The sequence below is a fragment of the Dendroctonus ponderosae genome, unplaced genomic scaffold (assembly GCF_020466585.1).
Source record: "Dendroctonus ponderosae isolate FM_Combo_2020 unplaced genomic scaffold, Dpon_F_20191213v2 Dpon_F_20191213_11, whole genome shotgun sequence".
Lineage (NCBI taxonomy): Eukaryota > Metazoa > Arthropoda > Insecta > Coleoptera > Curculionidae > Dendroctonus > Dendroctonus ponderosae.
Window position 1 is genome coordinate 5,454,901 of NW_026017213.1, and position 12,204 is coordinate 5,467,104.

At 39.4% G+C, this 12,204-nt stretch overlaps 1 protein-coding gene across 3 annotated transcripts in view; it reads right to left on the reverse strand.

Moving 5' to 3' along the window:
• Positions 1-11,802, reverse strand: part of LOC109537597 — a 22,189-nt gene extending 10,387 nt beyond the window's left edge. The window contains exon 1 of one of the 3 annotated variants that reach the window (XM_019904401.2): positions 11,483-11,802. The gene's annotated coding sequence lies outside the window, so the exon portion shown is untranslated. Of the gene's footprint in view, positions 1-938; positions 1,166-1,249; positions 1,357-11,482 lie in introns of those variants that run through there. The other 2 variants (XM_019904399.2, XM_019904402.2) reach the window with 2 other exon arrangements.
• Positions 11,803-12,204: the final 402 nt, after the last annotated feature.

Consider the following 12,204-nt stretch of genomic DNA (forward strand, 5'->3'; position numbering starts at 1 on the left):
AAGAGCCGATTTTCTATTAGCGAGAGTTTTGGCAAAATTAATTTTTCAAAAGACACCGCCTCAACTTGGACACGCGTTAAAGCACTTGTCAAGTGTTGCTTCAAAAGCCTGCCAATATTCTCCAGACGTTTTCCCACCAACTAAACTTTGATCATTGCTAAAGAAGAGTCTGGGCTTTCGAACAAAGCAACCAGCGAGTGTCCACCAGACGGGGTTTTTGCAAAATAAATATTTTTGAAACTTTTTCGGAGAACGTTCCAGCCAATTCAAGAGGAATTAAAAGTCCCGAAATATCCGAATTACCACGAAGGTGTACTAAAACGAGCAGCGATTGGAGTTGATGTATTTATACCTGAGTTAAACAGACTCGAGGGCAGAGCACTCAATTCACCTTGAAGAGCTTAGTCAGCACGTTTATGCGAGAAATGCTTGCGTTAATGGGAATGTACACTTTCCGCTTTCTTCACTCGAAAGCACACATTTCTAGAGGAACAAAGCGAAAAATCGAAGAAAGCTCTGGGAGAAGTGGAGGAGGTTGGAAGAACCGAACGCTGTGGAGGGCTTGAATAGCACTAGAATGGAATGAAGAAGCTGGAAAGAATGTAGTCAGCAACGATCTGCAATCTTCAGTTGAAAACTACCCACTAGATAGACCAACTATTTTCTTGAAGGAGCCCAAGAGGAGCTTTATGCTGACCAAACGCTGAAAGAACGTAGAGAGCAGAAAGGAACTGAAACCAAGAACGTTCTGGTGAAACCTATGAGTTTTCCAGCACCAGTGGCTTGCATATTGAATGGTTAGTTCGGACTTCCACTGTCTTGCAACAATGTTTAAATCGCCTGTGAGGGGTTTCGAGTGGACCATCTCTGAGGATGCGGGTTAGTAGTGTTAGGGAAACATTAGCAGTAGAAAACGGTTTTTGTTCGTTGCTATTTACCAGGTTTTCAACAGGAAATCAGGCATCCACAGCACTCACTGAAACAACACCGACTAGACGACTAATCAGCCCCAATGCTGAACGGTTTGATTCTAACAATTAAGCCCGCATCAACGGAAAAAACACCGCGTAAGCTCTACTGGAAGCTGAGTCGAAAAAGACTCAAATCCTTTACAAGTCACGCATGTACCTTTTTATGACTCTGTACAGCTGCATTCAAATATACATACATAAAACCGTTTGTGTGTAAAAACTTCGATTAGTGCGGGAGCTTGTGCTCGATCGTTTTGGCCTCTTAAGGCAAGGCTTACCTTTTGGTCATTTGGCACGCGAAAACGACACAATCGCTGGTTCAGGCTGATAAAAACTGGCCGATTTTAGTGGAATATTTCGGCTTCAGGTAGAGATAAGTGCAGCTAATCAATGGATTGAAGGACGCGATAGCGCAACGACAAACACACTGAACAGGGCGAGGTTTGGGCTTAAGCACCCTTAGGAGACGCTCCCAAAATAGCATGTGGCATTAAGGGGGCGGATAATCGCGCTAATTGAAAAAGAAAAGTGATGATGGCTAGGAGCCAGGCACCAGCTGATAGAGCTTAAAAAACACTGCAAATCGCAAAATTTCTATTTAAAACGCCCTCAACTGCAAGAACGTGCCAAATTACCACCAATAACCGAGCGGTGGTTCTAAAAGTGGAATTAATGGCAATACAAAGTACCTAAGCAAGTGCGTCTGTATATGTTGATAGGCTGATAACCTGATTAGGTTTTATGTGATTTGGATGGGATTTTCCGGTTTTCCTCGAGGTGAATGCGGGGGATTTTTCACCCAAAATCTCGCCTGGTTCTTCCATAGAGAACTAATTTCGATTTTTTGTTATCCCCATCCAATCTTCGCCTCATTTGGGCCCAGACAGCCGCTTTCAATGCATCAAACTCAACAAATGTGTGGAATTTGGCCCAATTGAACGTCCATTAACACACGTCGAATTGATAAGAGAATTAACGATTTGTTGACTCAAAAGGCGATACTTTGAAATTATTGCCCTGCTTATCGTCGACAATTCCATAAGTGGGTTACAACACTGATAGGCGGATGATTTACTGGTTAAGTTAGTGAATTATTCAGTTTAAATGCTTTTAAATGCTTACTGCCCTGTTTGTACCTACTGGAAGCTCGGACTAAAGCGTTTGTGAGTTGATTTGATTAAATCCCACTCGAAAAATCTAATCAAATTAAGCAGGTAAATGCGGTTAATTCGATCCATTAGACGATTATTGAATATCAACTAACTTTGATTTGAAACTTCGTCATGCTCTGAGTGGGACGGTAAAACCAAAAACTTTAACAGCAAAATTAGCGTTGAAATTTGCAGGTTCCAGTGGATTATTCCGCAATAGTAGCAGCGTAGGTGGAACCAATTTGCACATATTTTGCCTGAACGGTTCACTCTTACGTAACATTTACTCATGCGACACTGGGAACCATCAGCATTATTTTAAGAACAGCATTAAATCAGCCTCTGGTGTCGACTTATGCTTGTCGCCGTTGATAAAATGTGATTCTGTTGGCCCCAAACTCGTTACTCAATTAATTGGCCAAATGATTGTCATGCCGCATTCTGGTCTATTTAAGTGATGCATTGAAACTGTCCTGGGACAGTTGTGAGCGAAATAATGTGAGAAAATGGCTCTGTTGTGCAAAAAGCGTGTTTGGGACACCCAGTAGGTACAGATGAATTATGAATGAAAGAGATGAATTAGTTTACAATCCAATGTCCAAACAGCCGGTTCACAAAGAAATCAGCACAGTTTCAAGATTTCCTCATCTTTGTATCCCATTTTTTTTAAATCGTCACTCAAATTCAGGATGTGTTAGGGGGATGCTTTAGACACACTTAGAGAAAGGAAATGTTGCCCTACGGAATCCCCTAAGCCTCTATAGTATTTTATTTTTTCTTAATTGCTGGAATTTTTTTCAACTGGAAGCTTCCAGGTGCACTTTGGCATCTACTACGTTTGCAACAGAGATTTGRAAAATTCCTGGCGCAAAATCGCGACTTGCTAGAASAAYGTGTTTAGTACGGTCAAATARAGGAATGTTTGCTCTACTAATGCACTAAATACCRATTAMGTCCCGTTTTTTTTTCAATTRTTRAGAACCTTTAAAGATAGAAAGATAGGAGCTGGAGGCKKTTTAACCTTGACWATGTTCGGRWGTAATTTTTCAAAAATTATTACACGAAACACAGAATGGCTAGAGGTCTGCCTCTGACCCCACGCAATAGAGGAAACCTTGTTYTATTMGTTCTGTGCTTGTTTAATGTCGCCTTTTTTAAGTTTTTGGGATTTTTTKGGGATTKTTCGAACCTTCGAAGTGCACTTTGCCTTTCACCAGGATTGCAAGACTTTTTTAATTGTCATTCACACCGAGGACTCGGTATAGAGCCACTTTTAGCACCATTTTATAGAAACTCTCTTGGTCCATGACTGCGGTAATTTCCGATTTTGTACTACGTTTCCTTAATTCTTGAGATTTTTTTAGTTGGAAACTGCAATGTGCAGTTTGGATAAGATCGCGTTTAGAAGACTTTTCAAAGATTTTCACCTTGAAATTTGGACAAGCCATACACCTACTTTAAACACTATTTAATAGAGAACTCTAGATTCTATGATTGTGGAAATTTTTGGGTTAATCACACTTTTCCTTAATTTGTGAGCAGTTTTTAAGTTGGAAGGGTCAAAGTGTAGTTGTGCTGCCATCGCGTTTGAAAGCGACTTTTCACGACTTTGCCACTCAAATCTTAGATGCGCGATAGAGCGGTTTTAACCATTCTTCGATAGAGGAAACTAAACTTTATGATTGTGGCAATTTACCGTAAACTTACACTTTTCATTAACTCTAGAGAATTTTTTTAAGTTTGAAGCGTCAAAGTGCAGTTGGGCTGCCATCGCGTTTGAAAGCGACTTTTCGAGACTTCACGACTCAAATCATAGATGCGCGATAGAGTTGTTTAAACCACTCTTCGATAGAGAAAACCATACTTTATGATTGTGGCGGTTTATCATAAACTCACACTTTTCATTAACTCTTGAGAATTTTTTAAGTTGGAAGCGTCAAAGTGTAGTTGGGCTGCCATCGCGTTTGAAAGCGACTTTTCACGACTTTGCCACTCAAATCTTAGATGCGCGATAGAGCTGTTTTAACCACTCTTCGATAGAGAAAACCATACTTTATGATTGTGGCGGTTTATCATAAACTCACACTTTTCAATAACTCTTGAGAATTTTTTAAGTTGGAAGCGTCAAACTGTAGTTGGGCTCGCATCGCGTTTGAAAGCGACTTTTCAAGACGTCGCCACTCAAAACGTAGATGGGCGATAGAGTTGTTTTAACCAATCTTCGATAGAGAAAACTATACTTTATGATTGTGGCAATTTACCATAAATTCACACTTTTCATTAACTCTTTAGAATTTTTTAAGTTTGAAGAGTCAAAGTGTAGTTGGGCTGCCATCGCCTTAGAAAGCCACTTTTCAAGACTTCGCCACTCAAATCTTAGATGAGCGATAGAGCGGTTTTAACCATTCTTCGATAGAGAAAACTATACTTTATGATTGTGGCAATTTACAATAAACTCACACTTTTCATTAACTCTTGAGAATTTATTAAGTTTGAAGCATCAAAGTGTAGCTGGGCTGCCATCGCGTTAGAAAGCCACTTTTCAAGACTTCGCCACTCAAATCTTAGATGAGCGATAGAGCGGTTTTAACCACACTTAGATAGAGAAAACTATACTTTACGATTGTGGCAATTTACCGTAAACTCACACTTTTCATTAACTCTTGAGAATTTTTTAAGTTTGAAGCATCAAACTGTAGCTGGGCTGCCATCGCGTTGGAAAGCGACTTTTCAAAACTTCGCCACTCAAAATCTCAACTAGCCATAGAGTTGCTTTTAAAACTGTTGAATAGCTAATGGGTTCCTCTATACCAACGGATATTTTCAAATTAGGTTGGCAATTCGTTAATTTTTGAGAAATTTTTAAGGAGGAAGCTTCAAAGTGAAGGTTTGGATTAGATCGCGTATAGAAGAAAGGTTTTAATTATTTGCCACTCAACATTTGGGCCATCGATAGAGCACAATTTAATAGCAAAGGCTGTGCTCTATGAGTGGAGCAATTTTCGATTTAATCACACTTTGCGTTAATTTTTTTAAGTTGGACACGTCAAAGCGCAGTTTGAATGAGATCGCGTCTAGAAGACTTTTCAAAAACTGTACATTCAAAATGTAGGCCAGGCATAGAGCTGCTTTCAAAACTATTTCATAGAGAAAACTGTGCTCTATAAATGTGATAATTTCAGATTTAGTCACATTTTTCCTTAATTCTTGAGAATTTTTTTGAGAGCGTCAAAGTCCTTTTTTGCTGCCATCATGTTTAGAAGAGACTGATCAAAAATTCGTCACTCCAACTCCGAATGAGTTAGAAAGCTGATTTGGACACTGTTGGGTAGAGGAAATATTGCTCTATTAATATATTGCTTTATTAATCTCTCTTAACGACGATTGCCTTTAAAATTTTGTCAATTATTGGAGTTTTTTTAACGGGAAGCTGCCAAGAAAATTTTGAAAAAATTCTCTTGTTCCATAAATCTTTACAGCACGGCGAAAAAGATAAATGTTAATGCAGTAAATGTCAATCAAGACCCAATTTTGCCCCATTTAATGAGAATTTTGAAAGTTAAAAGCTGAAACTTTCGCAATGTTTGGATGCAATTTTCAACAAAATGATTACCCGAAATTAATGCTGCAATTTTCGAATCCTTTGAGAATTCACTTTCAAACGTAAGCGACGTTGCAAAAAAATCGTCACTCGCTTACATCTTCAGAGATGGTTGCTGTGCGGAGCAAAAGTGAAAAACTCACCAGTTTCAGAGCAAAAACAGCAAATTCTACTGGAAAAACTTATCAAAACTACGCATTTGATGCCGATGCAACATGGGTGGTTGTGTTTGGTGCGGCAAGTAGCAAATAGCGTGCTTTAATCAATTAAAATGCAATTTTCCTGGCTTATCCTGCTGTTATGCAAAACGGTTATCGTCCAACCCGACCAACTAATTAAAATTATTCCAAATGAATTGCCGAGATATCGAAAGGAACAACAGCAACATCGTAACATTTCGCATATAATTAAGCTGCGGCCTTTGCTCTTTCGGTCAGTATCGGGGCAAATACACTTTTAATGCGGGTTTTCTCTATCACTGCCGTGCCACCGAACCTTTCTTCATAAGTAGGTACCAAAGGTATAAATTTGAGCTAGACAGGTGGAAAACGTTCGTCCAATAAGGCAGAGGCTAATCTCGCAAGCCACATGGTGGCTTTGTATTTAAATACAAGTAGCCTGCGATAGGACGCACAAAGAATTTCGGATTTTTAGTTCAATTGTTGTGGCGATAACAGGAATAATGAGCCAAAGTGCACGTCTAGACACGTGCCTCCAAATGGTTTGGGTACTGGAAATTCCTCACATTCTTTGACTGGTTTTCTAGCCGAGTTAAAATGGCAAGTAGATTAATCCACAAAAGTGTCCCAATTGGATGGCTGATGGCCATAATTTCAAAGACAAACCTGGGCCGAACATCTGTAGGTCAGCAGGTGCTGAGTTTAAAGCCCAAATTTAACTAGTGATTGAAGCAGCTTGAGGGGGTTGTGTTTGCCTTTTCCTCAAACACCTGGCCCCACCAGCAGCATTTAGGCAATAAGGACGGCTTTATTTGCCACCTGAGAGCATGACTGTAGTGAACTGAGGCCCAATTGTCCATTCATGGTTTTTTGCTTCTAACTTTTTAGAGGTTAGGAATTTCTGATCAAACCTTAACCGGAAAAGATAGCTCTTGAGTTGCACTATCAAAAAGCTCCTACGACTCAGCGGATATTTTCCGCCGTTTCAGAGATACAGGGAGTTTCAGTAGGTACAAGTCCAAGTATGAGCTTCCAGCTCTTTAGAGGTTAAGAGTCTGATTCTCATCGGGCATTCTTGGGCTGCTAGCAGCAAAAGTTACGTATTGGCATTAAAAAAGTTGTCGAAGAACATGATTAAAGTCGATATTTTGCCTAGCTGACTGGCAGCATTCACCTTTCCCGTTCAGAACTTGTTCAAAGCGCTCTCCATCATTTTCCGTTCAAAGTCGAGATTTTCCATTATTTTAATCACCTGCACGCCCAAGCTGTCGGCTGAATGGCAAAAGGGTTTATTGCCGTGAAAGCTTGCTGGGTGATATTCGAAGCGGAAAAAAATTAATTTTCTCTTTCCCCCTAGAACTTCTCGAGTTGATCACAATTTGCGGCATTTTTAGGCCTTGATTTACGCTTTTCCTGGGATGTTTTTCACTGTCTCTGTCCTGCTCATTTTATCATCATTTAATCGGCTTTATTGTGACGTCCCAAATCCGGTCTCATTTCAAAATATCTAAAGCCGAATCCAAACAATTTACTGGCAAGTTTGTTTGCATTTAACACCCATCAAAGACATGTTAGATTAACGACCTTCTCGCTTATTTACAGACGTGCGCACTTCATATTTCGACCATTTATACAGGATGTTCCACGGTTCAAATAGAATGGAGTTTTTAGTAAAAACTTATAAAGCTTGTTTCCCTTGCCTTTGGGGCAAGGGAAACTCACTACACTTCAATTTGCACTGGAAAACTGACGAAATCATTTAGGACTTTACGGCCACTAAATTTGCGATTTTTTGTAGGTTCAACTTTTCAATTTTTATCGAGTGGAAGAAAGTGTAGTGTCTAAAATGAAAAAGTCGCAAATCACGGCAAATTCGCCAAATATTTCCACTATTTTACGAATATTTGGGCAATTGGGTTCAAAACTGGCAAAGATTTTCGCAAATTTTCTTAACTTAATTCGACTTAAAAATGTTCGCGAATTAAGTAAGTAGGAAAAATGAGAATAAATTGAAAATTTGATCTAGACCAAGAAATTCTCGATTATATACTGGCAAAAAGGAAGTGTTTCTTCTAAACACGGCCAAGGCCAAACAGCACGTTGAAGCTTCCAGCTTAAAAGTCTCAAAAATTAAGTAAGTGCGGGAGTAACACGAAAATCACCGTAACTATAAACCAAAGTATCGTCTATGAATAAATGCTGAAAACAACTTTCTGCCTGATCCACATTTCGAAAGGCACGATTCTGAAAAGTCGCTTTGATCGCAAATTGCGCTTTGAAGCTTCCAACTTGAAAAATTCTCTACACTTAAGTAAACTTGAGCCTAAACTGAAAATGAGAGTATTCATAGAGCGCAGTATTCTCTATTCAATAGTGATAAAAACAGGTCTCTGGCCGGTCCATGTTTATATAAGCGATAAATTTTTGAAGATTACTCGAAACACGGTTGTGGTCAAACTTAAAAAATTGTCAAGCATTAACGAAATGCGGGATTGAAGCGAAAGTCACCGGAATCATAGACCAAAATAATCTCTATAAAATGATGCTAAAAGCAACTCGTTTGCTGTTTCCCATTTAGAGCTACAATTAAAAAAGTCCTTTCAAACCTGGTGGCAACCAAGTTGCACCTTGAAGCTCCCAACTTAAAAAATTCTCAAGAAGTAACAAAATGCAGTATTAACACGAAAATCACCACAATCATAGACCCAAGGATTCACTATTAAATGCTGCTAAAAGCAGCTCTATAGTTGATCCATATTTAGAGCTATAATTTTTTGAAAAATCGCTAGTAATCCTGATGGGAATCAACCTGCACTTGGAAGCTTCCAACTTAAAAAATTATCCACACTTAAGTAAACTTGAGCCTAAACTGAAAATGAGTGTGTTCATAGAGCGCAATATTCTTTATTGAATAGTGCTAAAAACAGGTCTCTGGCGGGTCCATGTTTGTATAAGCGATAAATTAAAAAAAAAATAATTTGAAACACGGTTGTGGTCAAACTTAAAAAATTGTCAAGCATTAACGCAATGCGGGATTGAAGCGAAAGTCACCGGAATCATAGACCAAAATACTCTCTATAAAATGATGCTAAAAGCAACTCGTTCGCTGATAACCATTTAGAGCTACAATTAAAAAAGTCCTTTCAAAGCCGGTGGCAACCAAGTTGCACCTTGAAGCTCCCAACTTAAAAAATTCTCAAGAAGTAACAAAATGCAGTATTAACACGAAAATCACCACAATCATAGACCCAAGGATTCACTATTAAATGCTGCTAAAAGCAGCTCTATAGTTGATCCATATTTAGAGCTATAATTTTTTGAAAAATCGCTAGTAATCCTGATGGAAATCAACCTGCACTTGGAAGCTTCCAACTTCAAAAATTATCCACACTTAAGTAAACTTGAGCCTAAACTGAAAATGAGTGTGTTCATAGAGCGCAGTATTCTTTATTGAATAGTGCTAAAAACAGGTCTCTGGCGGGTCCATGTTTGTATAAGCGATAAATTTAAAAAAATGTCAAGCATTAACGCAATGCGGGATTGCGTTAATACATAGGCTATTGCATAGACCAAAATACTCTCTATAAAATGATGCTAAAAGCAACTCGTTCGCTGATTTCCATTTAGAGCTACAATTAAAAAAAGTCCTTTCAAACCCGGTGGCAACCAAGTTGCACCCTGAAGCTCCCAACTCAAAAAATTCTCAAGAATTACCAAAATACGGCATTAACACGAAAATAACCACAATCACAGACCCAAGAATTCACTATTAAATGTTGCTAACAGCAGCTCTATAGTTGGTCCATATTTCGAGCTATATTTTTTTGAAAAATCGCTGGTAATTCTGATGGAAGTCAACCTGCACTTGGAAGCTCCCAACTTAAAAAATTCTCAAGAAGTAACAAAATGCGGCACTAACACGAAAATCACCACAATCATAGACCCAAGGATTCACTATTAAATGGTGCTAACAGCAGCTCTATAGTTGGTCCATATTTAAAGTGACAATTTTTTAAAAATCGCTTGCATTTGTGGTGGAAAAAAAACTACGCTTTCAAGCTTTGAACATCAAAATTCCGCTTTAATAAGAAAAAGTGGGACAAATTTGAGAATAGCTGTAGTCATAAAGCAAACTATTAGTGTCCAAAATAGCTCTACAGCTGATGCAGATTTCGAGTGCAAAATTATGTAATAGTTTCCTCCAAACGCGGTGGTGGCCAAACTGCACTTTGAAGCTCCAAACTTAAAAAAATCTGAAAAATTAAGGAACTGCGCGATTAAAACGCAAATCGCCGCAATCGTAGATCAAATTATCCTCTATGGAATAGTGCTGAAAACAACTTGATGCGTAGTCCACATTTTTTAAAAGTCGATTCAAACGCGGTGTAGTCCAAAATGCACCTGAAAGTTTCCAGCTGAAAAATTCTCAAGAATGAAAAAAATGCGAAATTAAAACAAAAATCACCGTAACAATATTCCACACTATTCTTTATTAAATGCTGCCAAAAATACCTCGTTTTGAGTGCCAATTTTTTGAAGTCTCTTTTAAACACGATCTTAACTCAACTGCATTTTGGAGCTTCCAGCTAGAAAAATTCCCAAGAATTAACCGAATGCGGAATTAAAGCGAAAATCGCCCTGCGAATGGGGTAAAGTATTCTCCATCTATTGCTGAAAACAACTTTATGCCTGGTCGAAATCTTGCGCGACAAATTGTTGCAGTGGTCAAAACGCCGTCTTGGCCAAATGGCATTTTGAAGCTTCTAACTTTAAAAAATTCCCAAAAACTAAGGAAAAATGCGACAAAATTGAAAATCACCGCAGTTATACGGCAATGTTTTTTCTATTAAATAGAGGTAGAAACAGCGCTATACTGTATCCATATTTGGAGTCACGAATTTATGAAAACTCTCCTGCAAGCGCAGCCAGTGGAACCCGAAGAGCAAAAAAAATGCAAAACATCTCACCAATTGAGCAAATTGGGAAAACAGTCCTCACTGGCAGGAAGAGCAGACTTTAGCCCTCTCCCTCTGCGAAAAGCAGCCTCCCAACCAACCCTCAATTTGAGGGGCGAATTTTTGAAAAATCCCTTACAAAAGCACCCAATTGGATGGCAACCAGTCGGCATGGGTTTAGTTTTGCAGCGAATTAATGGGCTCCATACGTGCCTAATTACTCGGATAATAATGAAAGAAATTACCAATCAAACGTGTACATTTGCCGTTGTTTACACTGTCCTGTTTGCAAGTTAAATAGTGTCTATGTCCAAGCCAAATATTTACTGCTGGTGGTTCTTAAGCGGCTAATTATCTTACACCTTTGATGGTCTGACGGGGCCCAACCAGGTGATAATGAGATATTTTGGGCCTTCACAAGCTGATTTACAGTTTTATGAGTATCACGGTTTCGTCAATGGAAAGGATGCGATTGGGCCAAATGCGTCACGTGAAGAATTCGCTCCTGCATCTGTTCACGGGACGGAAATCCCGTGAGGGTCAAGCAAATGAAACTGTTTGAACACTTTTCCACATTTCGATCGCAAATTCTTTGCTAACTAGCAAAGCTGTAGAGTTGGCTTACCATTTTGACCAGAAGAATTCCGATGGAAAATCCAAAGACCAAAGGTGGTTCACCGGAACAAATCGGCTTAATCCAAGCAGAACTCACACAATTCGAAACAGCACAGCCAAAGAACGATATTCAATGGAACAAAAACAATTATGATCGCAATCGCGGTACTGTAGGTACGCAAAAGCATCGACGGTACCGAGAAACAAAGCACCTATTGGAAGTTTCAAAGACGTCGATTTTTCTCGGTCGAACCACTTTCAAGATTGCGGTACTGCCAAAGTGTGTTGCGTTGTCGGATCGGCTCGCCGTTCGGTTCGTACTGGCAGTACCGACGATTTTCTACCATCAAGTCTGCGTTTCTCTGAAGCGGAGGTTAATAATAACCATGCCGGTTGGCCTGAGGGGCTCTTTGTCAGTCCATCCGTGCGATTTTGCCGGGATTCTGTCTCTGATCCTGGGCGCTTTGCACATGTTTTCAGTCCCTCACCAATTAAATCGACAGCGGCGGATCATCCGGGCCACAGGAAACACATCTGGGTACCAGTAGAGCAGCCAATTACCCGTTCTATCGCTTGGCCTTAAAACTTGAAAAAATTCCCAAAAATCGAGGAAACATTCCAAAAAAGCGGCCAATGCAGGATCAAGAAAGGAGAGTTTCTTCTATGGGAGGGTACTGCATCCATGGTTCACTTTCTAAAAAGGTCATTTATTTCTGTCTAGAATGATGTACA